At 38.0% G+C, this 26,843-nt stretch overlaps 1 protein-coding gene and 1 long non-coding RNA gene across 3 annotated transcripts in view; one reads left to right on the plus strand and one right to left on the minus strand.

Moving 5' to 3' along the window:
- Positions 1-26,843, minus strand: part of LOC145467315 (protein sidekick-1-like) — a 330,055-nt gene that overhangs the window by 75,651 nt on the left and 227,561 nt on the right. The window lies entirely within an intron of this gene.
- LOC145467499 (uncharacterized) lies at positions 17,111-20,493 on the plus strand. 2 transcript variants are annotated; one of them, XR_014042071.1, is made up of 4 exons: positions 17,111-17,124; positions 18,715-18,836; positions 19,873-19,998; positions 20,320-20,493. It is a non-coding gene; the product is annotated as an uncharacterized LOC145467499 (long non-coding RNA). The 2 variants fall into 2 exon arrangements; XR_014042070.1 differs by lacking the exon at positions 17,111-17,124 and adding an exon at positions 18,607-18,684.

A 26,843-nucleotide genomic window follows, 5' to 3' on the forward strand; every position in this document is an offset into this window, starting at 1 on the left:
TTTGCTAGATTCCCGCCGACAAAGCACGTAACGAAATAAACAAATTCAACCTAAACAGTGCGTCGACAAAAGACATTATATTTGTTACGAAGGCAGAAATTATACTTAAGAAGTAAAACAACGACAGAAAACAACAATTGAACTGTCTCTGTTTATGATGAGAAGCTTTATTTTTGTAAAAACCCTCAATTGCTCAAACAACACTTACATGCAGTGTAGTAACGCTCGTTCTTCGGTCATCTCAGCGAAGTGAACCGACGAGTGGGCAGTGCAAAGCTTGCTCTGATATTCTCTTCTGTGCTCGGAGTAGAACCAGTGGGAGCCGTTTAGTCTTTCTAACTTTTACACTAGTTGGGCAATCTTGCTGCATATGGCTACAAGCCGTAAATAACTGTAGCTCCTTTCAAATTCAACTCGGCATTTCGCATTTTCATCCGCAAGCTTTGAGCTCCGTTTTTCGTAATTTCCAATAGCAAAGTGAACGTTTTCATGGGCCACAATACGGCCGGATTCCTCTGGACTATAAACCTTCACCTGCCTTTAGATCCGTATTCAAACATTAACTTAAAAGCGAACTTCGAAGGCATCGTTCTTCTCTCGAAAGCCGCTCAAACTACTCGAAACTGAAAGCTTAGCCGAAGTCCAGTTTGTGATTGACAGCTGTCGCTTCGTTAGCCAATCAAATTATTTGAACAATTCTAACAAGGATTGTGATTGGCTTATTTTAGCGTGCTTTATCTGAGAACAGTGCACGGCTGACGCCACTTTTGTTCGTTTGGAAAATAAAGTTTGGTTTAAAAATTCAGCCAAATACGTGGGGAAATTATCGGATTCTTTATCATAAAACAAATAAAGAAGCCTCGACTGTGCTCTGTTCTGTTTTAAAGCACTTAGGAAGCGGTAGAGCACTCAAGAAGTAGAGGAAAACACTCTACTACGTCTCGAGTTTTCCTCTACACTCCTTTTGTGCTCTACCGCTTCCTGCGTGCTTTACAACAGAACAGAGCACAGTCGAGGCTTCTTTATTTGTTAATTGGAAAAATTAGGTACAATATTGTTTAATCCCTGAAAAGGCCAATCATGTCACTGCCATGTGATTGTGCAATTGAAGTGCATTGCCAGATCTCATATCGTGAGGGACTGGGGCAAGTCACTGCACATGTGCAATTGAAAAATGTGGAATCTGTTGCCACATAATCGCTCTCTTGATGTACCTAAATCACTTTAACGAACTTAAGGCAAAACTTGTAAGCTTAACAGGGACACAAAAAATGCAAACATGGCATAAGAAAGGAATCCTGTCTCCTCTAAAAGCAACAAGCACGTCTCCTATACCTCTGAAAAACTTTCGTAATATGCGATCTTCACGAAGGTCCCTCGGTGGTAAAAGAAAAACAAAAAAGAAGGATGTTAATGTAACTACCAATGGTGATGATTTGAAAAGCGACTGGTTAAAACGAGATGTGAATGAAGTTGAAAATGGCATTAAAAATGGCATTGATAACCAGAATCTACACAACCATTTCTTCAAGACACTGACTAAGTTCAGTATTGTTTCTGGTCTTTCCATGCAGCTGCGGTACAACAATGCTTTCAAACTAAGGGCTGTTCTGGAGCATTACAGTTATTGTATGAAGAGTGAAACATGTGACCAGGCATTCAAATCTTGTGATTGATGATGAGAAATTGACTGAGCAAAAGGATGCCTTCCAATTAAAGGAAAGCTATACACATGCAAAGTCTGATTTGATGTTTTTAAATGAAAAGAAGGCTATGAAGGAGCTTCTGAAGATTGTCCACAGTGCATAGGGAGAACCGAAAATATTGTCAATGCCAAAGTAAACGAATAAACCTGAATGAACCTGAACCGTATGGGTGCAATTATGTCAAGTTGCATCAGGGGTCAAGTGAATGGCACTCTTTTAGGGTTGGAGTAATAAGTACAAGCAAGATTCCATACTTGTTAGGCTTCCATTGTCAGAAATAATTTATTCGCTCCTGGTTCTTCATGCACAACAATATTGATGAATCTCTTGCTGCACCAAAAAAATTTAAGAACAGGTCATCAATTTGAGGGAAAGGCAACGAGTTATTTGAAGAGCTTTCAGGTTTGTTCAGTAACTTATGGGGCTCAAATGAGAGCCGTGGCATATTTCAAATTGTAAATTCATGGGTAGACTCAATTAATTTTTCGAAACTTCCGTTTCCCCACCAAGATAGAATAAGAAATTGGTTGTCAAGCACCATTTACACCAGGGTTAGCTTTATGATATGCTTGAATATCAAAAACCAAATTTCCCTACTAACTGACCAAAGATCAAATTATTATGGCTCAATGTCTTAACTGTCTATTTCCTCTAGACTTTTAATATTTTATTTGTGTTTTTTTCTGACCACTTAGGATTGTGTGTGTGTGTTCGGGTGGGGGACGGGGGGGTATTAAAGGGGGAGCTTAATGGAGCTTTAACAGTAATTCAATTTCCCTTCATAATTCTAGTAAGCTGCGTGTCATAACATTCAAATTAATATTATTGAACCATATCAATGTGATAGTATGAATTGAGGCTACAACAGTAGTCTATGTGTTCGGTATTTTTAGTGCTTGGTAATGATAACATTAAAGAAATGTGCTACTTGTTTCAGGAGTTTCAATTTCTCCAAGTGGGATTTTCTATCACCCGTCAGATGAACGATATGGTGCAAGACCAGATGGAATTGGAAAATCATTTCTATTAGGAGTCAAAACAAGGGCTGAAGGAAGTCATGCTCCCCTTGACAATATGTGACTGGATACCATGTCCTGCAAGCAAATTTCCAGATGGCTTGCACTGTTGCAGATGTAACATTTCTTGAGTCCCACTTGCCTGAAAAACATGTCCTAAACCCAAAAATTTTCACAATAGAAAGAAACAACCTCCTGATTGATGTTTGTAAAATGATTAATGACCATATTTTAGAACAAAAGACAGTTACTTATTAGCCTCATGAGGAAACAAGCAAGGTGACCAAGTAATGGGACAAATCCCATCTTTTGATAGCTTAAGGCCACTGTGATCTTGGATGAATAATATGGCCAAAAGTGTGGAATAAGTGTTACTTTGTCCAGGGTAATCATTGAATTCAAGAGGTTCTGAGGAATTCACTTTAACCTTCAACTAATCCAAATAATTTGCATATTTTATTGTACTTCAAATGACAGACATTTTCTTTGTGAATTCCGCCACATAAGTGATTGTTTCTCATTTACCACAACTGTAAAGCTCATTGTTCATATTTCTATTGTGAGGATAAATTACAAAAATTAATTATGGTCACCTTGGGGATTTACAGTTTAAAATAAATGAAACTAGCAAATAGAGTGAGTTGCACTTTTATAGTTGTCGTTTTTTTTTTTTTTTAATGGACAAAGTGCACCTTGATATAAAGGATATAAAAGGTGACCTTCCCCAAGACTCCTGGGGCAAGCAGACTTGGTTAAAACATCTTTATTACTTTATTGTTTGCAGTATGCAACGGGGAGTGGTAGGTGACCCGGGGGTAGGACAAAAGACCGCTATAATATCATTTATATCACAATGAAGTCACTTTGGATATTAATTGGCATAAGCAATTATAGCATATTGCTTACTGTTTACTATTTGTCTTCATCAATTTTATGAGGTTGGGGGATAACATGTCACAGTTGATGAAGTGATTCATCGGTGTATTTAGATCAAATGGTATTGGTTTAAGTGAGAAACTGCTTCCATCAAAGGAACTCTCCCCACCCTTCTATACAGATCTCTTTTTTCGTCGTGTTTCTTGTCCTGGGACGAGGTGGGGGGGGGGGGGGGAACTTGACCCATGTTGGGGTTTAGGGTGCCACTGAGGGTTTGAAACCCTGACCCTGTTTAGGACAAGAAAAAATAAAATACCTCCCCTGTAAAACACCCTCTCTAATTATTATGACACTGTTTAAGAGATAAAGGAAAAAATACACACATTCTTTGGTTTAACAATCATGGAACTATATCCTGTTTAGGAAAGGTTCAGATTCTGTTAGGGACAGAATTTCATAAACTGTTATACCCTGTTTAGGGCATGGAGAAGAAAAACCATTTCCTGACCAGTGGCATGTTCTCGCATAGGCCACATACGGGACTCCAGCTCGGGTTTATGAATAGTAAACATTTATTTCCTGCTTCTTAATTATTAGTTTTAATTACTCATTCTCTGGGCCCTTCAACATTTTCACAATATGAGCAAAAATTTTGAAACAGTATCCAAAGAGATCAATACGGCTGAAATTTCAGCAAGCATTCAAAATGGTCTAATCCCTCATCTGTACGATATAGTTCCCATTATAAATCCCCAGTGTTGCAATATCAAAATTGCTGCTAATGTCTGTTTGTTCGTATTGTTCTGAAAATTTCAGTGGAGGCCGGTTATGTAGAATTCCTTTGGAATGGAACAAGTCTGAAATATTAAAACCCTTATCAGTTAAGACATCTGTCCCTTATGTATTTTGCTTAAGACCCCACATTGATCAGTTATATCATTATCAGATATAGTTCCAAGGTACGTATGTTTCGCTGCACTAAAGTAATCCCCCATGGGGAAAAATCCAGGCAGACGTTTTCCCTGTTGTGTGGTTCTTGTACGAACTGAATGTTATATTATTAATGTCAAAGTTCTCTGACTGACCGATCCATGTCTCAGTGGCATCTCCAAGTGTCTCGGTGTCTTCATACCCAGCCTCTATAAATTCCCTTGGTAGGAACTCCTCCACAAATCCTGGGAGAGGTTTCAATCCCAGGGATTCGAACAGTGAAGACAGAAATACTGCCCAAGCACAAAAGTTTCTAGATACAGTTGAAGTACTTGCTGCAGTCATCCATGCAACTACTCCTAGGTGAAGACTGTGTCTGCAGATTGCAAAAAGCAGAGCATCTCAGTTTTTAATCCAATTTCCTACTCTTTGTTTCCATTCCACTTTCTTTACAGTCAGGATAAACCATAATGTGTACAAATGGCGTGATAGCCTCAAATAAGCAATCGAACTCTAATGAATAAGGTTGGCATATGTGAACTGAATTTGACTAATTTGAGACCTTACTTGTCTTAGTTGGACTTCCAGCTTTTGTTCTTTTTTCACAACATCCTTTAGTTGTCTTTTCAGGTTGGCCATCTCCAGTTCTTTTCCTTCCAACTACCTCGCAAGTGCATCACATTGTTTCCTCAGCTCTTCATTCTCAGATTTCAAATTCTCAAGATTTTTGTCTATGCTTTCGTGGTCATTTTTGATACCTCTTGGTCTAAACAGGCAATACCCGCTTCACAACGATAGTTTTCTATCAACAACCTTCGCTTTGCCTTCGGTGTGTTTTTAGAACTACGTTTTATCACTGCCAGTTTTCTTGCCTCTCTCTAGCTTCTTGTCATTCGCACATTGAGGTTTTGGGTTTTTAAGCTTCTTTATATATTCCTCTGTACAGATAATATCTGGCGGATTTTCAATGCTTTCTCGTCGTCCTTTGGACCAGTGTGCCGAACAAATTACTTGCTTCTTCCAATATATGTTTTCACTCATAAGAACTTTCATATAAGATGCCTTTAGTTCATCGTTTGTTTTACCTATTGGAGTTTAAAATTCTAGTCCTTCATTCCGCCAGTTGTTAGTACACAATGCCCCAGCACAGTTCCAATGCCACTTCTTAGAGGGAGAGGATCCATCCATGGACGCCTGAAATGAAATCTGGCAATGGTACCTACATGTATGTAACTATTGAAAAGCGTTAATTGAGTATTTCTTCGCAAAATATTGTTTCCTGTGTTTTAAGAATAAATTAGTTGGAAACTTTGCTTGAACCCCTAACAATTAAGCTGTTTGTGGCATTTCTGTTTTATGTAGGTTTGACTTGCATGAGTCGCAACCAGAAATTATAACGTAAAAGATTTTGCAAACTCCTGTATCATATCATTCTTCTCCTCTTGACAAGCAAGCTTAAAAGCATAGGGTTGTTCCTACTTCAAGCGACAGCATTTACTTTTTTCGATTTAAATCTGTTTCTTTTTTCAATTTTCAGGGTAGTTAATATTTCAGACATCCTAAAGCATCACCCATTATATTTAGGACATTCATATGAAATGGGAGAAGTTGTGTTCTTGCTAAAAAAGAAAATTCGGCTCCCTCTTTCTGAATTTTCTGTATCCACCTCTAGATTTGATCATTGACAAAAGAAGAAGCATTTTCAATGTAATGGAAGTTTTGATCATGTAACAGAGCTGCCTTCTGTTTATTTTGCTGATATTCCTTACTTGAAGATGCAGTAAATGAAGTTCTCTTCTGCTGGAATGGATTGCACCATCTCCCAAGGTAGGGATAAGCAGGGTGCAAAGAAATTAAAAAAAAAGTTTTGGGTCTACCCTCTTGGTATGATGTTCTTGCCCAAAAGTCATTCTCGCTAGTCCCCCAAAATTTCACCTCTCACAGTATTAGTACTTCTGTAATTCTGCAGCAGCTTAATTCTGTAGCAACTCTTTCATGTACAAGGATGAGCTGTTTTCCCTTGGGTAATAAGCCTTACAGGCAATACACACTGAAGTAATTAAACTATGTAATGAACTTCTAGGTTTCAATTGCTTTTAAATAATATTGATATCGGGACTTTCATGGTAAAAAAGCATTCAATCTAGGACTCAAATCTTACCCAATCTGGCATCAAGTACAGCAGTATAGTACAGTATAGCAGCTCTAGATCTCTGTGTCTCCTTTATTTCATCAGCAATGTGTATGCTTTCATGAAAGGTCAGCACATGCATCATGGTAATCAGTACCATACACGTAATTGCATCTTGTATAATTAATTGTTGAGTACTATTTGAGAAGGACCAAGAACCATTCATGTGGTGTATTTCATGCGATCTGAAGAGTTCATGCAAGTCTCCTGAGTTGTCTTGCACGCAGGGTTGTCAAAGTTTAAATTGCAGGTCTGGAGTATGTTAATTTAGTATCTTTCAGATTACTTTGTATAATCATTCTGTTGTTAAATGCAGTGTTTTTAAGTGAATTTATTGTTATTTGAGGTGTCTTGCGTCCAGGTGATGGAACTAATTTGACATACATAAACAACAAAAACATGTCCGGAAAATTTTATTGTGCAATATTTTTCCCCGAGAGAGATTTTTGCACAATTACTCTATATTTTTTTAACCCTATAATTTTCGACAATGTTCTGTAACTTTTCACTGAAATTGAGTATGACAAAATGCTGACATACTGTTTAAGGCGAAAAGCACATAATTTAACAAATTAAATCAGCAAAAAACAAAATTTACTTTGACCTTTGGCTTTCAAAAGGTGATTTGGATGCTCCCATTAGGGCGCCTGGATAATCGGACAAATTTAAGAAAAAAAAAATTGGTATAGATTGATAACCAGCTCTATAAGCTTGAATTTGATATAGGGGTTTAGGTATTATTTCACTTGGACATGACACATCTCTTAAGGTATACAGTAACCTTAAGCCATGCACTTATTGTCCTCCCTTCCATTTTTTTCTGAAACAATTTATGATACAGCCACCTTTATACAATGCTTGCAATTGACTTAGTGGTGGCTAGAATTTTTACATGTATTCTATAACATAGTCTTGACTTGTTATTTGTCTTTATGCTGTACATCAGTCCAGTCACGTAGGGGCCAAACCACCCCCCAAATGTTTCGTCAGTTCTTGGGTATTTCACATTATTTCGCATTACTTAAAAAGTATTGACTCTTTCTACACTAAACTTGGCAGATGAGCAGGAGACCTATTGGCAATTGTATTTAGGTGAAAAATGTCAATAAATGTCAAAGTTGTGACGTCACAGTGATGACGTCATGTTTTTTGCCACTTTTGAAGTTTTTAATATGCGCATTTTTTACAATGTGTTTGAAAGAGCACATAAAAGGGAGTGGAAACCTGAAAAAATTTTGTCCATATCACAAAAATTAAATGAAATATGGCATTTTTAAACATGAAAAATAACTCTGCAAAATATGGGGTCCCCCCTTTGAGAAAAATGCCTAAATTGGAGCTGTAACTTGGTTCCAGCAAATGCAGCTATGTTGCACATGTGATGTGCCAGATGACTAAAGCAAAAATAAAGAAGAAAATCGGAATAAAAAATTATCCCTCTAGTGTTATTGCGTTAAAATTAGTTTCGTTACGTCATAACCTGTGATGTCACCCGTTTTGCTACTGTTAATACCATCCTAACAAAGCCGAAAATCAAATTTCTAAAACCATACGATTTTTGACAACATCAAGCTTTCTATTTTTCTAGATTGTTAGCCTTCCTAGAATAAAACTGGAAAAAATAAACCAGAGAGACTGACTTAAGAAGGACAGTATGGTTAAGCAAATTCCGGGGGGGAAACAAAAAAATATTTAACTTATCATATCTCAAAAAATAATCATCATAGCAAAACACGGTTTCCGGCATTTTATTCCTTAAGTCAAGGCCTTTTCAATGACATAATCTTTTTATCAGATTTTACAAAAAATTATAGCACGTTTTGGTGACGTCATCAATTATGACGTCATAATCTGACATTTTGTCACAACTTCCAAATTAAAATAAACTGGACAACAAAGAAAGCTCATCTGCCAAACTTGGTTCAGAAATATATAAACCAAGCAAATATAGCCTTCATGAAACATTAGCGGGGTGGTTTGGCCCCTACGTGAGCAATAGTTCGGTTCCTTTTCATAGTATATGCTATTGTTACTACGTTTTAAAAAATTACTGGAGCTCTACATAGCCCTAGGAAACTTCCCAAAAGTGACTGTAAAGACATACAGTTGAATGTATGACAGCTGTACGATATTAAAAACAGCACACAGGAATACAATGAGATACATTCCCTACTGCAAAATTGCAACATTTATGATGACAAAATCACTAGGCTTTTGCATATTGTGCTTATATTTCTCCACTAAAGTGCTCCACCTCAGTGCTCCATTTTTCCCACTAAAATGCGCGGTCTCCCTCCAAAAGTCACTAAAATGCTGGGTTAATGCTCGTAGATGAGTTTTTTTAATTTAAAAAATTATAACATTTTAACACAATTAACAGGTCAAGTTGCTTAAGAAAACGTATACGTAGTATAACCCAACGTATATAATAGTTTTAATAATGATCTTTTAATTTGATTTGACTACCGCTGACCTATCCTCAGTCTCCACTCGGCTCTATCAGGGTGGCATTTGAAATTTCTCAATTTCGGTTGAAGTCTTCATTTTCTCGTAAAAAATAATTTAAAATTCTATTTTCTGTACGTGGAAAAAAAAATTTTCCGGCAAATGCCCCTAAAATGCTCGAATAATGCTTAATGCTTTTGTCTCGCTAAAACACTCAATAAAATGCTAGCATAATGTACAAAAGTGTAAAAACACTCTAGTTCTATTCTATTTCGCTTCGTTCAGCCGTATAGAAAACATTTCTATTATAAGTAGAGGAGACAAAAAATACAACAAATAGTGGAGGGAGCCGCCAGCAATAATCGGGTTTATTTAGAAGAATCTGAGACACGCTGAGTACAGGTTACAAGCCAGAGAATATAGGAAAATGACACACGCTATTTTAAACAACGATATCAACAATAAGGGAAAAACAGCCTCGAGTAAACTGGTCGGCGTTAAGTGGTGTGATATTCACAAGGAGTGGTATATAAAGGCCTGATTATCCCAATGGGAACTAATACAAAGCACTCTAATTAAACACCTAAAAGAAATACATCACATATGGTGAAAATAATACTTTGCCATTGGAAAAGTGATGGCGGGTGAAGGGGCTGGGTTGGGAGAAAAAAATCATGCAAGGGAGGGTGACTGGAAAAAAAAAAGTGTGCGAAGAAAAAGTGAAGGAAAAAAATCCTGCAGAGTGAATCTTACAAGCTGTACCTGCCTGAATGGCACCTTGGCAGCCACTTTATACTGCAGTTTTAATTAGAAAACAGATATTCTTCACTTTAAAGGCTGATACATTTTGTGCATAGCAACTTCATCATGACGTCACGGACACTGATAGTTAAACACCCTGGCAGAAAAACTCTTATGGATACCATGGCTTAAAAGTGATAAAAGAAAACATGCACTATAAACAGCCATCCTGCTTGATTCGTTTGCATTTTAGCGAGCAAATACCGTGTTATGAAAGCCGCCTCGAAATATAGGAGTGATGTCACAGCTGACGTGACAAATGACGATTGTGGACACAGATGTGCACGCCCATGGCGAACTGCAACTCTTCCGCTAAGATGGCCACCAAGATCAATGTAATCAAGGACAATCATGGAGGTGTCAACTGATGGGCTATTTTCAGTTTATTTTAGGTTTTTGGCAAAGTAAACAACGCATTATCATTCAAGTCCAATCGATACATTACATTTATCCGCTAATGATATCGTGGAAAACGCACCAAAAATGCTTCAGTTTCGCAACATTTTCTGGGGGGCCGGAGGCATGTCCCCAGACCCCCCAGTTCAGTAGGCCCTTCGGCCCCATATTTGCTACTAGACGGTCACTCACAGAGCTCTATCTTAAAACTTGATTCACAGCATGCCAAGAATAATTTATTGTACAAAAATGAATCAATAAAACTGTTATTTCCCTTAACATCAAACCAAAAAAGCAATGCAGCCCCATGTTTGGCAATGGTACTTGGATGTACCTGATACTTGGTTATGTTTCCCCCGAGTATAATTTTGACAGGAAAGTAAAACGACTGTGTGGAAGTTTAAAAATATTTGTTTGAACTTGAAGCCTGTTCCAGGCATTCAGATTGTGACGAGTGTCAACTGATTAAGATTGTCTCCCCCCACCCCCTCCCCCGAAATAAAAAAATAAAATAAAAAAATAAAAAATAAATGGGTGCAGGTGACTTACGCCTAAAAGAAAACCCCGCTGAGGCAGTGGACTTATCCTAATAGCTGAAAAAGGGCCACCTCGCACCCTCCCTCCCCCTATCATTTTTCTAATGATCTGTCGCTTACATGAAGACTTCTATTAATTATTGAAGCATAAGCAGTGTAAAGCGTGAGTGACATAAGCATAAGCATAAGAAAAAGGAATCTTTTCCATTTTCTTACGCCTATGCATATGCTAATGTCGCAAAAATAAGTGTGTAAACCGGGTGTAACGTAAGCATAAGCAAAATTCCAAGGAAGTAGCTGTGTTTGATGCCAGCGAATTTTCAAGTTTATGGTGTTCAATGCTACTTCACAGACCAAAATGGCGTCTGAGAGTACTGTTTTCTACGAGAAACTTGCCGGGGCAGTTCGCAATTATCCCTGCCTCTACGACAAATCCTCAGATGATTTCAACGATACAAATATAAAAAGCTTTTCTGGAAAGATGTTGCAGAAGCGGTTGGTGTTAGCACTGGTAAGTGAACATTATTCAGCTGTGTTCTTGAACAAGGTCATTTGAAATTTAAGACTCATGTAAACTGCATAATGCAAGTTGTCATAACGTGGCTCGTCCCATACTCCCGCGGCTTCATTCTGAAGCTCACTGCGCTTGCGTATGTCACTTTACCTGTGCTTATAAGTGTGAACATTCGCTATGCTTATGTTTATGCTTGTGCTCATGCTTATGTCGCAGTGTAAACCAGTAAGTTATATTATGTACATCATTTTGCCTTCACTACTGCAGAAAATCGAACACACATGGAAGTTTTGATGCATGTGTGCATTTGGTCAGCCAAGTCAAGATATGTGTTATTTGACACGTCGATAAAATGCAGCAAAGATGAACACCTAAACCCTTCAAAAAATTGGGAAGTAGGGACCATGTATCCCCGACCAAACGCAGTGGCACTAATGGAATCAAATAACAAATCAAAATCAATGTAGAACTTTCTTTGCATGCATGGTTACTGGGTGTTGCAAAAAAAGAAAACAATTATGTGGCAAAAAGGGGCTTTGAGGACCTTGGAGGGCTGGAGGTGCTATGACACTAATTTACCAGGTTTCAGAAGAGTACATAGATTTAGTAATTTGTAAATTATATTGCATACTTCCTGCAGCAAGAAGTCTAGTGCAATGCTAATCATCTGCTCGACATTTCGATCGAATGAATTCAACAACAACAGCAAACCGAGGAAATCTACGCATAAACGCAAATGCATATCCCTGCATCTGAGTGTCAAAGAGCAAATCCAGTCTCAACGAAGGATGACCGAATGAAAGAAGTGTTACAGAAAAATCGTTTAAGATGGATTATTATTCTTGGTAAAGCCAAGAAATGCATTTAGAAGCCGGAAAACGTCTAAAATCTCAAAGATCTTGCGGTTTCCAAGTCTAAATGTAATAATTATGCGCACTTAAGCGTAATTTGAATATTATTTTTGCCGACGGCTTTGTAGTCATTTGATCGGCCGTGGCTTAAAAGAAATTCAGCCAAGCATTTCGCCAAACCCAATAACTGAACTAACAAAACGATTAAGTCTCCACACTGTGTAAGATATATAGATAATCTTTATTTAAACGCGGTTGAAAATTCGACAGCTAAAACCACTAATAACTAATAGTAAAAAAACTAATAAAATAATAATAAAAAAAGCTGCTTTCCACGAATGCCGTACCTGATACAACTCCTTTGAGTAGGCGTTTAAACTGCCTCATGGACTCTGTTTCCCTTAGGTCACAAGGAAGTCTGTTCCAAAGAATGGCGCCACTATAGCTAAAGCTATTTTTATAATTGTTTGTGCGCAGCAATGAAACATTCCTGTCCGCTTTTAAAGCATAAAATGGTTTTCTTTCTTCCAACCGTGAAGAGAAGAAATTATAGCAGCCTTAGACGAGGCAACTGTCCCCGTTAACACAAAGAAAACTTCAAACTCACCTGGCAGTATTTACAAACACAGTTTTATTACTTTTAAACGAGAGGTTATCTATAGACGGTGGAAAGCGACACATAACTATTTGATTACGATATGCAACTTTATACAACAACTTCTACAAAACGACTCAAGTGTTGTTCTTTGAAATTTATCAAATTTGATTTTCAAACTCGCCGAAGCAACTTGATAATTTTTGTGGAAAACGCGATGAAAGTTGATATTTAACACAGTCGCTTACCGCAATTTGGCAATTCACTTCTTTGTGAATCGTCTAGGCAGAAACTTCCAGCAAAAGTTGTGAAGACTGAACTGAACAAATCTTTTTGATAGATCAACGAATCAACCACTTTTCCCTCCATAATTACCGTTTTGTAATTTCTCTGAACGCACGAAACTTGTTGATCACATGATGAATCATGTGATTTGCACGGCTGCTTATCTCGGCGCGGGAATTAACTTGAGAAGTTCTGTAGTCTTCTGAGCTAATTTTTCGGGTATTTCGCCTCCTTTCTATAGCCCTCGTTTGCCTCTACTTCACGGCATAGTTCGGCATTATTTCATTTCCTTTCTCTAGCCCTGACTCGATCTAATTCACCGCATTTTTCAGTGTTTCTGTGTGCATGTACTATCTCGCCTTCTTTCTAGCACTGCGGCCCGTTTCTCGAAGGTCCCGAAAGGTTTTCGCACCTGGAAAGCCATGGCAAAATCTCAAACTTACGATTACTGAGTTGTTTTATTTACATATTCTTAATATGAACAGAGGTTCCGTTCATAAAAGAAGTTCCAAGCGTATACACCGCTCTGTTTTTAGATACAGATGGACTGAAAATGGCTTTGCGGGCCCGAAAAATTTTCGGGGCTTTCGAAAAACGGCCCTCGCTGTCGCGATGTTCTTCGTCACTTCTAATTGCCCGTTAACTCTTGCTCTCTACCGTTCTCTTTCACGTTCTGCTTCAGTTAGACTCTATCTTGAAAACGTTACACCAACGTCCCCTATCGTTTGTTGACCTAACAAATAGAAATAAGTTTTCCCGCCAAGAAAAGATGGCATTCTTGAGCTCCCCCGTTGGGGTTACTTAAAGAATCCCCTCCTTCTTCCCCGTAGTCTGCACGACAGACGGACGTTCCCTTACTCGTACGGTGACGTCATAATAAATTTTCTCGGCTTGATGGGTTTACCAAATTTTCTAAGGAATGGGGCTCTGCTCAAGCGCCTTCGGCGCGCGTGAGCTCCACCATAACACTTCTGAAGAAAATCAATCAAAATATTCCGTAGGAGATAAGCAAAAGAAACTTGACCTGTGTGGAGAATAATGACCCTTTTCTCTGTTAACGTTCGCAATTCCGGGCAATTTTAAACTTTCTGTCGGCCGGAAATTGTCTTGCATCCACGCTGGATTACTTGTTATTCAAACGAGAAAACCTTTAACCTTTAAAAGGGCTATTAACTTATCATAAGGTTTAATTTAGAACGAAGATGTGAAAGACTCGTTTTGACCGCTAAGGTAATGATACAGGCTGTATTATAACCAGGTGATCAACCTTTGTTATTAATTAAGGTCTTCCTGCCTTTTATCTCAAGTATTTAAATTATATGTTTTAAAAAATGGGTTACCATGGAAAGAGAAAAACTCGTCACAATGCAGTTCACTTTTACTCTTTACCTATTAGCCGTTTGTTGTCACAGCTGCGTTTGTTCCAGGTTTGTTAACGCTTTCAAAAACGTGGAAACAATGAATACGCATCTCTCTCAGGGAGATAAGTAACTGGAGTATTGAAAAAAGAAAAATTGCACTTCAACGAAAGAAATTTTAGATATTCGAAGGAAATTCTAGATATTCCGGTGAACCTTCAACAAGGGATAATTAAATATATCTCTGTTAAAGTTTTGTTAAAATAACTTGCACGCAAATTATAAAGAAAATCTAACGGACTAGAATTTATGCAAACAGACAAATTAAAACCGACTTTAAAGGCCTGTTTATATTTATTTATGCCAATGGCACATACGTCAGCTTAACTATCATAAAGCCGAAGTTTGTGTTGTTAACTTGCTTGCTACCATTTTTGGCGACCAAAGAATCAAGGGTTTTAAAGGAAAAGGTGAAAAACACCGGTATCATAAACTGTGTTCAGCCACCTTAAAGGGACATAAAAAAAGTTATCAAAAATGATATCTTTACATGTAAGGATATCTTATATTGTACTCAAACAGAAGCCATAATCGGGGACGGAGACCGTAAGCGCGCGCTATTTCTAGTATTGGGGCTGTCCCTATAAAATGGCACAATTTTTCTATTTTTAGAACAAATTGCCCCATCATGTGCGGCACACGCGCGTACACGCTGCGAGGATTTTTGCGGATGTAGCGCGGGGAAATGGCGTCCGAAATTTCCAAACTGTTTGATGCCTTTGGCCCACAGCTCAATACATTCATGTCTGTCGGAATTTTACTTCAGTATTTTCGTCGAAAACTGCCCCAGTTTGAGTGAAGTAAGACAGTGGTTAGTTATGTCCCGCTTTATATCACTGACAAAGTCATGTTCCGCTGCTTTTTTTACAAGAGCTCCACATTACCCCACTCTAAGTTTCATATATGTTGAAGATTAACAGCTGTTCCATAACGCAGCAAAAAACTAGTTGGATATATCTGGATACAGCAGCGTCTCAGGACTTCAAAGCTTCCTTCCTCTTGCCACACGCTTGCGAGGATTTCGCCAGAGTCTATTGCGACCGAAAAGTAAAAAAAAAAAAAAAAATTGATTGCAAGTTTGAGTCTCGCTCAAATTATAAGTAACGCTTGATGTTTCATCAAGACCCAGTGAGTGACAATAAGTTTGTCTGTAGATGCTGCTCAGTCTTTATTGTGTAAAACTCCAACAAATTTTCTGTTGTCGATGAATAAGAGCGCCCGCCGATGTGCATGTATTTTGTACAGTCAGTAAAACATTACAAATTGGACTCCCGCACTTTCGTGTGAAAACGTACATCGAACTCAGATAATATCTCTAGTTTTTAACTATGTTTAAATAAATGTTTGAGATCATATTAAAAGCTTAGCTGAAAATATGTGAATACAGCAGAAATAATCGGCGAAGTTACGATGAAGCAATTCCTTAATCAACTTGAACAACAATTTCGATTTTGCTGGTTGAGTTATCAAAACCCCTTGTCTATTTTATTTTCGTTGTAAAATTTCACTGTATTTAAGAAACACACAGATGTAAGTAGCCTTTTGGCGTTGGTGAAAATTGTTGCAGCATCTCAGCACAAAAGACAACGAAAGAAATCTTTGTCAAGATTTGTTGACAATTGAAAACACCGACTCGGACTTGAAAGTGCACTATGCAAATGAGCTACTCAAAAACTTTCGCAAACTCGCCAAACAAACAGAAACAACAAGAAACTATCAAAAACAGGTTTTGGTTATGGTTAAGCATTGTTTGGGAAACTCTCAAATTAACTCGATACCAGAGTAAAGAGTTTTCTTTTATAGCGGAGCTCCCGCGCGCCGAAGGCGCGCGAGCAGAGCCCCATACCTTAGAAATTTTGGTAAACCCATCAAGCCGAGAAAATTTGGTTATGACGTCACCGTACAAGCGAGCGAGCGAACGCCGTCCGTACAGACTCTGGGGGAGGGGGAGAGGAGCCTCGCAGTAGCGCAAACGGGGGAACCGAGGAATGCCATCTTTTTTTGGCGGGATTTTTAAAGAAAAGAAAACTCATTTCTATTTGCCATATCAACAAATAATAGCGGAGGTTGATCTAACGTTTTTAAGATGGGGTTGCACTGAAGCATAAAACAGAAACGGAATGCAAGAAATTACAGGCAAAGAAGTAGCAAAGAAGTAGCGAAGAAGATCGTGAAAGAGAGCGGGCCAGCGCTGGGGAAGGAGGTGAAACAGTACTGAACACTGCCGTTAATTATAGCGAGTCAAGGACTAGAGAAAAGGGATGAAATAATACGGAACAATGCCGTGAAGCAAAGGTAACGAGGACTGTAGAAAGGAGACGAAATACCCGACGACTGTAGAACCGCTCAATTAATTCGCGCGTCGAGACGCTGTGCAGCCGAGCAAGAAAAGTCACATGATTAAAATCAGGTGACGAACTAGAGAACTGTGTGTTTAGTGTAAAACAGAAAACACAGCGGAAAAAAGTGGTTGATTCGTTGATCTATCGAAAAGATTAGATCAGTTCCGTTCAGTCTTCACAACTTTTGCAGCAAGTTTCTGCCTGGAAGATTGCCAACTTGAGGTAAGCGACGTTTGTTGTGGCGTTTGCTATGGAAATTATGAAGTTGCCTCGGCGAGATAAGCTTATTTTCAGTAGGAATCCTTTTTTAAAGTCTTCCTTATTTGAAGCCATGCTGTGAGGCATTTTGTAAATTACATAGGTTTAATTTCGCTCATAACAATAACACTTGAGTGGTTTTGTGGATCGAGGTTGTCAGTTGCATATTGTAAACAAATCAAGTTTTGTCTCGAGTTTCGTCGTCACGTTTTTAAAAAAAAAAAAAAAATCTGTATTTGTAAACACTGCCGGGCGAGTTTTGAAGTTTTCTCTGTGTTAATTGGCACAACCGCTTCCTAGACTACAAAAATTTCTTAAACCAAGATAGGTCAACAAACCATTTTAAGCCGAAGCGAACAGGATTTGCTAAATTTACTTTTGACGTACCTATGTGAATATTTACATCTTGTGATTACAAAGTATTTCCTCGTTTTGTTAGTTCAATTTATTCGGTTTGACGAAATGCTTGAGAGGAATTTCCAGGTTAATTTGGTTGAAGACTGGTAAAGCTACCGCCGATAAAATGACTGCAAAGCTAAATTAAGCCGTCGACAAAAATACACACTGTGATATTCAAATCTATGCTTAAGCGTGAATAATTGTTAAACTTTAACACTGCAAGCTTAAACGAATTTTCTTCATCCTTTCTTTCATTCAGTCATCCTTCAGTGAGAAGGGATTTGCTGTTTGATACTCAGCTGTAATGATATGCATATTGTGTTTATAATGTAGATTTCCTCGTTTTATTTTGTTGTTGTCCAGTTAGTTCGGTTTGGTGAAATGCTTGTAGTCGAAATGTCGAGTAGACGATTATGCATGTAAACCCTGTCGGCAAGTAAAGCTCTACTTCGATTTTGGTTTGCTATTTCATTTTATTAGTGCCACTGTTTTTGGTTGGGGGTACATGGCCCCTATTTTCCTAATGAGATGTTATTCCCTAGTGTGGTATTTACACTTATGGAAATGTTCCATAACAGTGAGATAGTACTAATTAAAAAAAATGCTTAGAGCTGTGCTCGGTAACTTGAACAGTGAAAATGACATTTACATACGTAGAAAAAATTTAGGGCATAGAAGTCCTTGCCCTGACCATTTCTCGGTAATAAAAATAACTTTTACTTATGTACATTCAAAATTTAGTTGGTGAGAGTGCATTCCTCGCTCCACTCTCTCTCTCTGCTCTCTTTTTCACACTAATTTTTTGATTGACTAACTTATTAACCGAATGTCACTGACTGTTTTCTTTGTTGTGCTTTACTTTTTTGCTCGTGGAAGAAAGTTAACGCTAAAATCTGACATTTGAATGCCTCCTTTGCTAAAGTTAGTCACCATTTAATTGTTATCACTCCCTGTGAATTCATAGAGAATTACCACCTAATGTGGAAGTCCTGTCTTCAAGTGTGGGAAAATGACACCGCAAAAAGTTACAAAAAAAGTTACAATGGAAGTAAAAAGAATTGTGAATGTCGATCATGACTTGGTGTACATTGTACATCATGTAAAGGTATGTGGTGAGTGCCAAAGGCATAACATTGCATGCATTTGCCTTTTCAGGACAAATTATATAACAGTGACATTTTAAAAGATGTGATCAGAAAAATAATGAGTATTGTCCAGGCAGTACCAGTTTATGGACGGCATATGCAGACAGTAAGAGGTGCTGTAAGCATTACCAGGTAATTAAGTTAGTTTTATGCTTATGACTTCTTGTACTTGGATTTTGTGTCATTTCGTCACAAGAATAGGTAATGAAAGATGCATTAGATGATGCAATTTATTTTCAAAGGCAAACTTAAAAGTCTGCCTATGGTGGATACCGGTTGTGTGTAAAGTGAATGTAAAGCAAACACACTGTTAAAGATGTACGTGCATGTTAATATTGAATAATCTGAAATTTCAGTGAGTTTGAAAATATATTATATCTATGACAGTTCTGAGGTGAGGGCTGTTACATGTACATGTAAATGGCTCATGCTCAATTTTTCACTTGTTGTGATTTAGCTGCCAATATGTTCTGCAAATTAATTTTAATAGTCATCTGTTGGTGTGCAACGATATACACCAATATATAACCAAATATTGTACAGTGTAAATTAATTAACCAAATTATGCTGTTTTCAGTTGACCAAAGCTACTACATGTACACTGTAATGTGATGTTGAAGCGCACAAATTTAACTGTTATGAACTTGTCAAATGTATGAACTGGCCAGCCAGTCTAGATTACAAAACTTTCTGAAAGTTGGCCTTACCAGGTAAGATATTTCTTAAAGCATATTTTGTAATTAATGATTTCTCAGACGTTGCGTGTGAATATCTTCTGGAACTGCCCACTCAGATTAAGTCAGCAAGAACATCAGTATTTATCCTGACAAAGTCTGATTTTCAGTTATATGTACAACCAAACAGCCTGGATGGCCCTTTGATTGGGACTACATGCACATTGTTGTACTGCAATGTTCCAGTTTCTTGTTTAAAGCAAATTGCATGTGCGCTCGAAAGCAAGTCGCCAAGTTCATAACAGTTATATATGTTTGCTTTGCATCTCAGGACAGAGCCTGCCACTGTGAAAGTTTTGGTGCCATCCCCCTAGCATTTGATTCACTACTGTAGACACTCAGTAAACAACTAGTAATGAAGGACACTGTATATCAATGAAAGGAATGTCATCTGTTGGTTATAAATTATAATTGATATGTCTTTGTATGTTCAGTGGTGTTCAAGTAGCAGCGATATACAGTATGATTACATCCCTGTTCCTGTCAGTCAATATATGAACAGTGTACACATGGGCAACCTGGATTAAAACAGCAAAGATTTTCAAAGCAACCATGGCCAGGTGAGATATTTCTAAAGAAATATAAATTGAAGGTCCTTATGATTGCTTATAGGGATTGATTTTTATTGTAAACAATATTTTACTGAGTGTATTTTTCTTGTACTAATTGTTATAGAACACAGAGACCGCTGTCATAACAGAGATATTAATGTGTGAAAAGTTCCATAAAAAAATGCACTGGGAGCAAATTAAATCATCATAGGTGTAGCTTCTGAGAGATCCCCAATATTAATGGAATATACATTGTACATACATGTAAAAGAGTTCAATAATTTATTACTTAAGATTGTAATGCTTTGTTTGGTTTCTCTATATTCACAGACAACTTGATGCCATAATAATTTCTGCACAAAGTTCATTGAACAAACTGACTTGGAAGTTGAGTTCTGCAACCCATACTGTGTGTAGTAATATCATACAGCTGTAGCTGCAACATTGTGACAGATAAACTGTATTACATTATTAAGAAACACCTATGATACATGTATTAACTAATTATTTGAAGTGTCTGTTAAATTAATCAGTTTTTCTTGGAGACAATTTACTCATGATGTCATGGTTTATTCAAATAATTGCTTTTTTGGCTTAAAAATGATATTTATTGTGCTTGGTTTATGTTGCTCTTAAATCAATTTTGTGATAACTGGCATTGGGCATGGCATAAATTAATATTTTGCCAACACGAAATGGAGAACTGGGTCTTAAGCAAAGTTGCAGGATTAGTATTTTTGTAGAAAGAAAGAGTTGAGAAATTTGTGACATTCTACTGACAGCCTTGCCATTCGCAACGTTCAATAAGGTTAATTTGTTCCCTAGTGTTGTGCAAATAGTGTTCTCTAATTTATAAATTATTTCAATCAGTTGTTTAAATGATTGCCTTATAACCCCATCTCCAGCTTTGGTGCATGCAGGATATTGATGTATTGTTTATCCATTTTGCTATAAATTATCTTTAATTGATGTGTCAATCTAAACATATCTTTGATATGCTGGCTTTTTCTGACAAATGTACCTATGCCTCATAATCTTTGAGTGCGTTTGGTTGTGTAGTGAAGACAAAATACACGTACATAATATAACTTACTTATAGCTTACATGTACGTATAATTCTTGGTATAATTTAATCATTATGAGCAAAATTAATTAATGGAACCCAATAACAGCTCCTGTAGTCCGCAATCTCAGTCGAGAAAAAGAACAAATCACATTGGAATTGAATAGTAAAATTATTATCAGAAGCCTATGCAAGTATTCATGATCAGCAACAAAATATCATATTTATCGTTCATGCCAGAGTGATTTTGCTTATACTTATACTTTAAGAGATGGTGCAAACCCTTTTAGCAGGAGGAGATGCCATACAAAAATGAAGATAGCTAACTGTCTTTGGGGATCAAGTTAGAAAACAAAACTTTTTAACTTTTTACATGTGTATACTACTTTGGTATTTTTGTGAGATTTCATTTGGTAGAAATTTGGGGACTGGATATATTGTAGCCACTACATTTCAGTCATACCCCACAACAACAAAAAATGTGTAAATAAACTTCTTTTGTGCAGGAGTCCCAATTGTTCACTAAGAAAGAATATAATGATTAATAACAATGTCATGTCTTTCTCAATAAGAAAGAACAGGAAATGTCACCAAAAAGCACAGAAGACAGTTCTGTTATGTGATCAACATTATTGGTGGCTCCCCTGAAATGCTTGAAATCATGGCTCTGTTTTCATCATTACACCATCTTACACCTCGATCTGCTGATGTGATCCTAGTTCGGGCTGAAACTATAAAATCGCTCGCAGTTTACTTCACATACATGTACATGTTGGATTATTTTCATCAGTAACAACATTCCAAAAAAGAACTGACGAGCTCCGCTTTTAGGCTTGGCTAAATCTTTATATTAACTTTTCTTCACAGAGCAAACGCAAAAGCTTACGCGTTCAACTAGCGCGAGCAGATATTATTCATTCACAGCACCAAGTCATGTTTTCGACTTTGAATAACTCACCTTATCCATTAGCTCACAGCATAAAACTAAATACAAGAGCCCTGGTTCTTATTCCCTGCCTTATTCCCTGCCATCGCTGTGAAAAATCTCCAAGAGAATCTCGCAACTCTCACAATTTGATCACGCAACGTCACAACATCCACGCGAGAACCCCCGACATGTGCGTGGATCCGCGCGGATATTTGTCGTTATGGTGGCGCAATTTGTTCAAAAAATAGAAAAATTGTCCTATATCATAGGTGCGCGCGGATCCTAAGACTTACGGTCTCCGTCCCCGATTATGGCTCCTGACTCAAACTTATTCTCTGAGTGTTTGACTTTTGATTCTACCGTTTATTTCCTCGCAAACCCTCCACTCAGTGTTGGCAATGTTATGCCAGACGTCCCTGTTAAAAGGCAACGCATCCAGTGTTTCTAAAGGTTGAATTGTTTCCTTTTCCCTGTGTGAAGGCTTGACCCTTCACACCCCCTTCCTGCCCTCCCTATATCCACCCCCTTGTCGTAGACTTATTCTTAGATCATTAAAAAGCCTCCCATATTCCAGTCCCGCATTTTAAGATATGCCACGTCTATGTACATTCTTTATGCATCTCCTTTACTGTTGTTATCATACATTGTAGTCAATATCTGTCTTCTCATTAGCTAAAAGCCTACAGTATTTTGGGAAACAGCGCAACCTTCAGATTATTCACTAATCTGCCAGCAGATTAGTGAATAATCCGTAGGTTGTGCGCGCAATCCATGATTTCCAAGAGCAAAGTCAAGTTCACGTAAAAACATGGCTTGTCGAAAATTAACTGTGTTCGGTGCGATAATGCGTTTGTCGTTATTTCCTTTAAAACAATGTACAATAAAGCAATTATGAGATTCGCTTTTTGTGATATCAGAAATAATCAAGGTCTGGGTTAGTGATAACACTTACCTCGACCTTGATTATTCCGCATATCACAAAAACCTCATCCAATAATTGTTTATTATCGACATAGAAAGTCATTTAAAGCTATGGGCCGGGTTGTTGAAAGCCCGATTAAACTAACCCAGGATTAGCAAGAATTTTGATTTATATTTTGTAACTTTTCGGGTGAGGTTTTCCGCTTATAATGTTTGTCCTTCATTTTTGAGTTTGTCTAAGCTCAAACTACATAAAAAGTGAGCAGTAAAAGATATTTTTATACAAGAAAAATTAATGGTTCGGTTGACATTTAATCCTAGGTTCGTATTAACAGGCTTTCGACTAACCCGGCCATGGTGTAAAGGAGATTCATACCGTAATGCGCTTGCGAAATCTGGTGCGGAACTTCCGCTCGTGTTTACAAATTTAAATTGCAAATTATTCCAAGGGCGCATGCTGACGCTTACTAATTATTCATCAGAAGTTCAGTTTGCCATCAACTTCGCTACTTCTTGCTTCGTTTATGTAGCTGCAATGGAAAGGAAGTTTGCTGTAAAAATGTAATGAAACCAGAGATTGTTGTGCTAGAACAAGAGGGCAGATGTGCCGCATGGTCAAGTATCGATGTTTGGAGCGAAACTCAAGTTAAACAGGTGATTTTGACTCAAAATGGCCTTGGTGTCGAATACGCGTGCAGAATTTTGGAGAGCTGATTGAACTTGGAGCTCGTTCTCGGAAGGAGTTTTTCAGGTTGGTAGAATCCTAGAAACAACTGTTGAATAGATTAATGTTTGTACTCATTGTTTTCCTTAGTGGTCGTTACATCGCCGTCACTTATGCTGAATATATTTATTCGGAAGATAATTTTTTTAGGGCTTTGGTACTTCAAGACAACAACTTGCAGGTAAAAAAAGGAAAGAACTCGCTAAACAGCGATTTAGATGCTGAATTAGCCCTTTTTCTCGTCTTTGTTGTATTAATATTAAAGATACACAGCGCTTTCATTTTTTCAAGTACAATATGCGTGACAGCCTTAAACCTTAAAATTCAAATCTGATTACCAATAGGCATGTCCTGATTGATGTAAAATCGTGATCTTGGCAGTCTTAAGAGCGATAAAAAAACTATCAATCAATATTTCAGGGTTAAATTTATAGACCTAAGACTTGCTTCATTAGTGTAATGTACTCCTCAGTATGAAGCCTTATGCGCCACTCTAGTACACGTAGTTTGGTGAAGCTGACTCCTCAATATAGTCAGTGCAGATTTTACCCTCGCTGCGTAACCTTTGTCCACTTCGATTTTAAACTCTAAATCCTATATCGTGTCAAAAAGAGGGTACTTATTTTGTTGTAGAGACAAACGATTCCACGTTGGAGAAGAAGTGCTATACATATCATAAGAAACCTTACCTATAGCCCTAAGTGAAATGCAATGAGAAAAGTCTGTAAGCTCGTACGACAAGAAAAAAATGTTCTTGAATACATGCAAATTTTCCCAGCAAGCAGACAAACATCAACGTCAAGGTATCGGTGGGAGGAGTACTCAATATTTTTGGTAGGAGTGTCCTCTGTGACCCAAGAACCCTTTACCAGTCCATGTTCAGCTGCAATGTTACCGCCCTAGCTATTGTGGACTATGTCTTTGTACTATGTGTGCAACAAAAGCCAACGAAAAAAGCGTACGCTTTGTGAGATAAGTGGGACCTTGCGTGGTACGAACCCGGCTTGTTTTAACAGCCTTTAATAATACACCAATAATTGCAAGTTCAGTAACATGTTTCATCTCTAGATTACTTAATCCACGAGTTTTGCCATAGGTCACCTTTCATTATGAAAGGCAACGAGGCTCCCGTTATTTTTCTCTGTTTTTGTTTGGCTTCTGTTTTATTGATATATTTTGATTGTGTTACGTATTTTTAATTAAATGATAATAAAAGGGCCGCACTCACCGAAAAAAAAAAAAAGGAAATCAGGTGTCATATCACGCTCCTACCTTCCAATAACGGCAACCTTTCTACAACGGCTACTTTCCTCTGTCCCAAGGTGGCCGTTGTCGAGAGGTTCGCATGTCGGCTGACAGCAAAATAGTTTTATCAGACAAATTCCCAATCACTGTGGAATTAAATATGATTATTTTTCTGATATCGCTATCGTAAGTAAGGCGGCATAACCCGTCAAAAACAGCCTGAAATGTTTTTATATTACTGATTATAAGTCTTGAAGAAACTGACCTTCAGTCGAACGAAGCGAAACGATCGTGCATGATCTTGTAAAAATGTGGACTAGTTTTTCAGAAAAAAACCCTTATGTCTAAGTTAATTACAAATAAATACATAGCTCGGGGAGCTTTTCAGTTACTAAACTTTCCGACGTGCCATGCTCACTTCTTCGTATTTTCCTTCAGGGACCGCGGAGAGGGAGGGGCTGGTAGGGCTAGAGCCCTACCACTTTTATTGATGCTGGGATTTATTTTCTAGGGTTCCAGATGGCGCGCATATGCAAGATAAATGGCAAAACACTGACGTTTATTTGTATTGGCCAGAATTTTTAGCCCTTCCACTTTAAAATGGTGTCCGCGGCCCCTGTCCTTATGATCGAGGAGAGAAAAACCACATTTCACTGGCTAAAGCCTGGTTCACAATTGTGAGATAGGCAGTGAATAAGCATAAGCGCCAGCACAAGAAAATGGAACATGCTTCTCTGCCTTGTGCTTATGCTTGGTCTTATTTCACTAGTGTTATGCTTATCTCACGAGTGTCTACCAGGCTTTAGGCTATCAATATATCTCGAACCGACTATCAATTAGATGTACCGCCACAAATCCTTTATCAATATTCAATATGGTCTAGATATGTCTATATTCAAGAATTTAAAGAGGCCAAATTAACACAACCGAACGTGCTGTAAATCTTTTTCGACAGTGTCCACACTTCTTCGAGATCAGACACAAATAATAACAACTACTTTTAACACACAAATAACAACAAATAGGAACAAATACTTTAAACATTATTTTGTGAGTGGTCGAGTTCTGGTGCCTGTGGTTTCCTTTTATTTCCCTTCTTCTTTACGTCGTTTGTTCTCAGCACACGAAGCAGGAGTCAATTGATATATCTTCGTTCTCATCGTAATAACTCTCATGAGTTTGACGATGTTGGCTTCACATACCCTTCGTAAGTAGCCTGAAAATTTACATTTAATGGGTGGTAATGGACTCCATGATCAATTTCCTGGTAAGTGTCCTCCTGTTGTGGACCAACGTTATCATAATGAGTGACCTGGCCAGAACTTACGTCATCAACAGCTTCATAAGTGGACTGCCTTTCAGTTTCTAGCTCGTTAAGAGTAGTGTTGTAGTAAGTTGGTTCTGTGGATGGCTCACTATAGGGAGACAGCTCTAAGATTTCTTGCGTGGAACCTTGTTGAGGATTCCTTGAAACTGACTTTTTCTCTGCTAGAATATGAAAGAACCAGAAAAAGAAAAGAGCAGCGTGTTTTTCTATGCTGCATTTTATTTCGTTTTGAATTATCATGGGTAGTAATTGTTTTTATACGTCCTTCCTTCCTTTCTTCCTTCCTGCCTGCCTGCCTGCCTGCCTGTCTTGTCTCCTCCCTTCCTTCCCTCTGGCGCTCTTGCTCAACTGCTATCCTTCCCTCCTTCCCTCTCTCCCTGCATGCCTACCTGCCTTCCCTCTTTCCCTCTCTGCCTGTTTGCCTGCCTTCCTTCCCTTACGATATTGCTAGGTGAAACAAGAAAGCTAATCTATCAAATACCATATCACAACTATCTGTAGTCGAAACCCTATCAAGCGGCCAGCTATTAAACGTCAATCCCTATATAATACGCGACCAGTAATCAAAGTACCGATGAGAGTTTCCCGAAGGTGGCGGTTTTAATAGGGGTTGAACTGTATACAGATATAAAAGTTAAAACTCACC

The sequence above is a fragment of the Orbicella franksi genome, chromosome 14 (assembly GCF_964199315.1).
Source record: "Orbicella franksi chromosome 14, jaOrbFran1.1, whole genome shotgun sequence".
NCBI classification, from domain to species: Eukaryota; Metazoa; Cnidaria; class Anthozoa; order Scleractinia; family Merulinidae; genus Orbicella; species Orbicella franksi.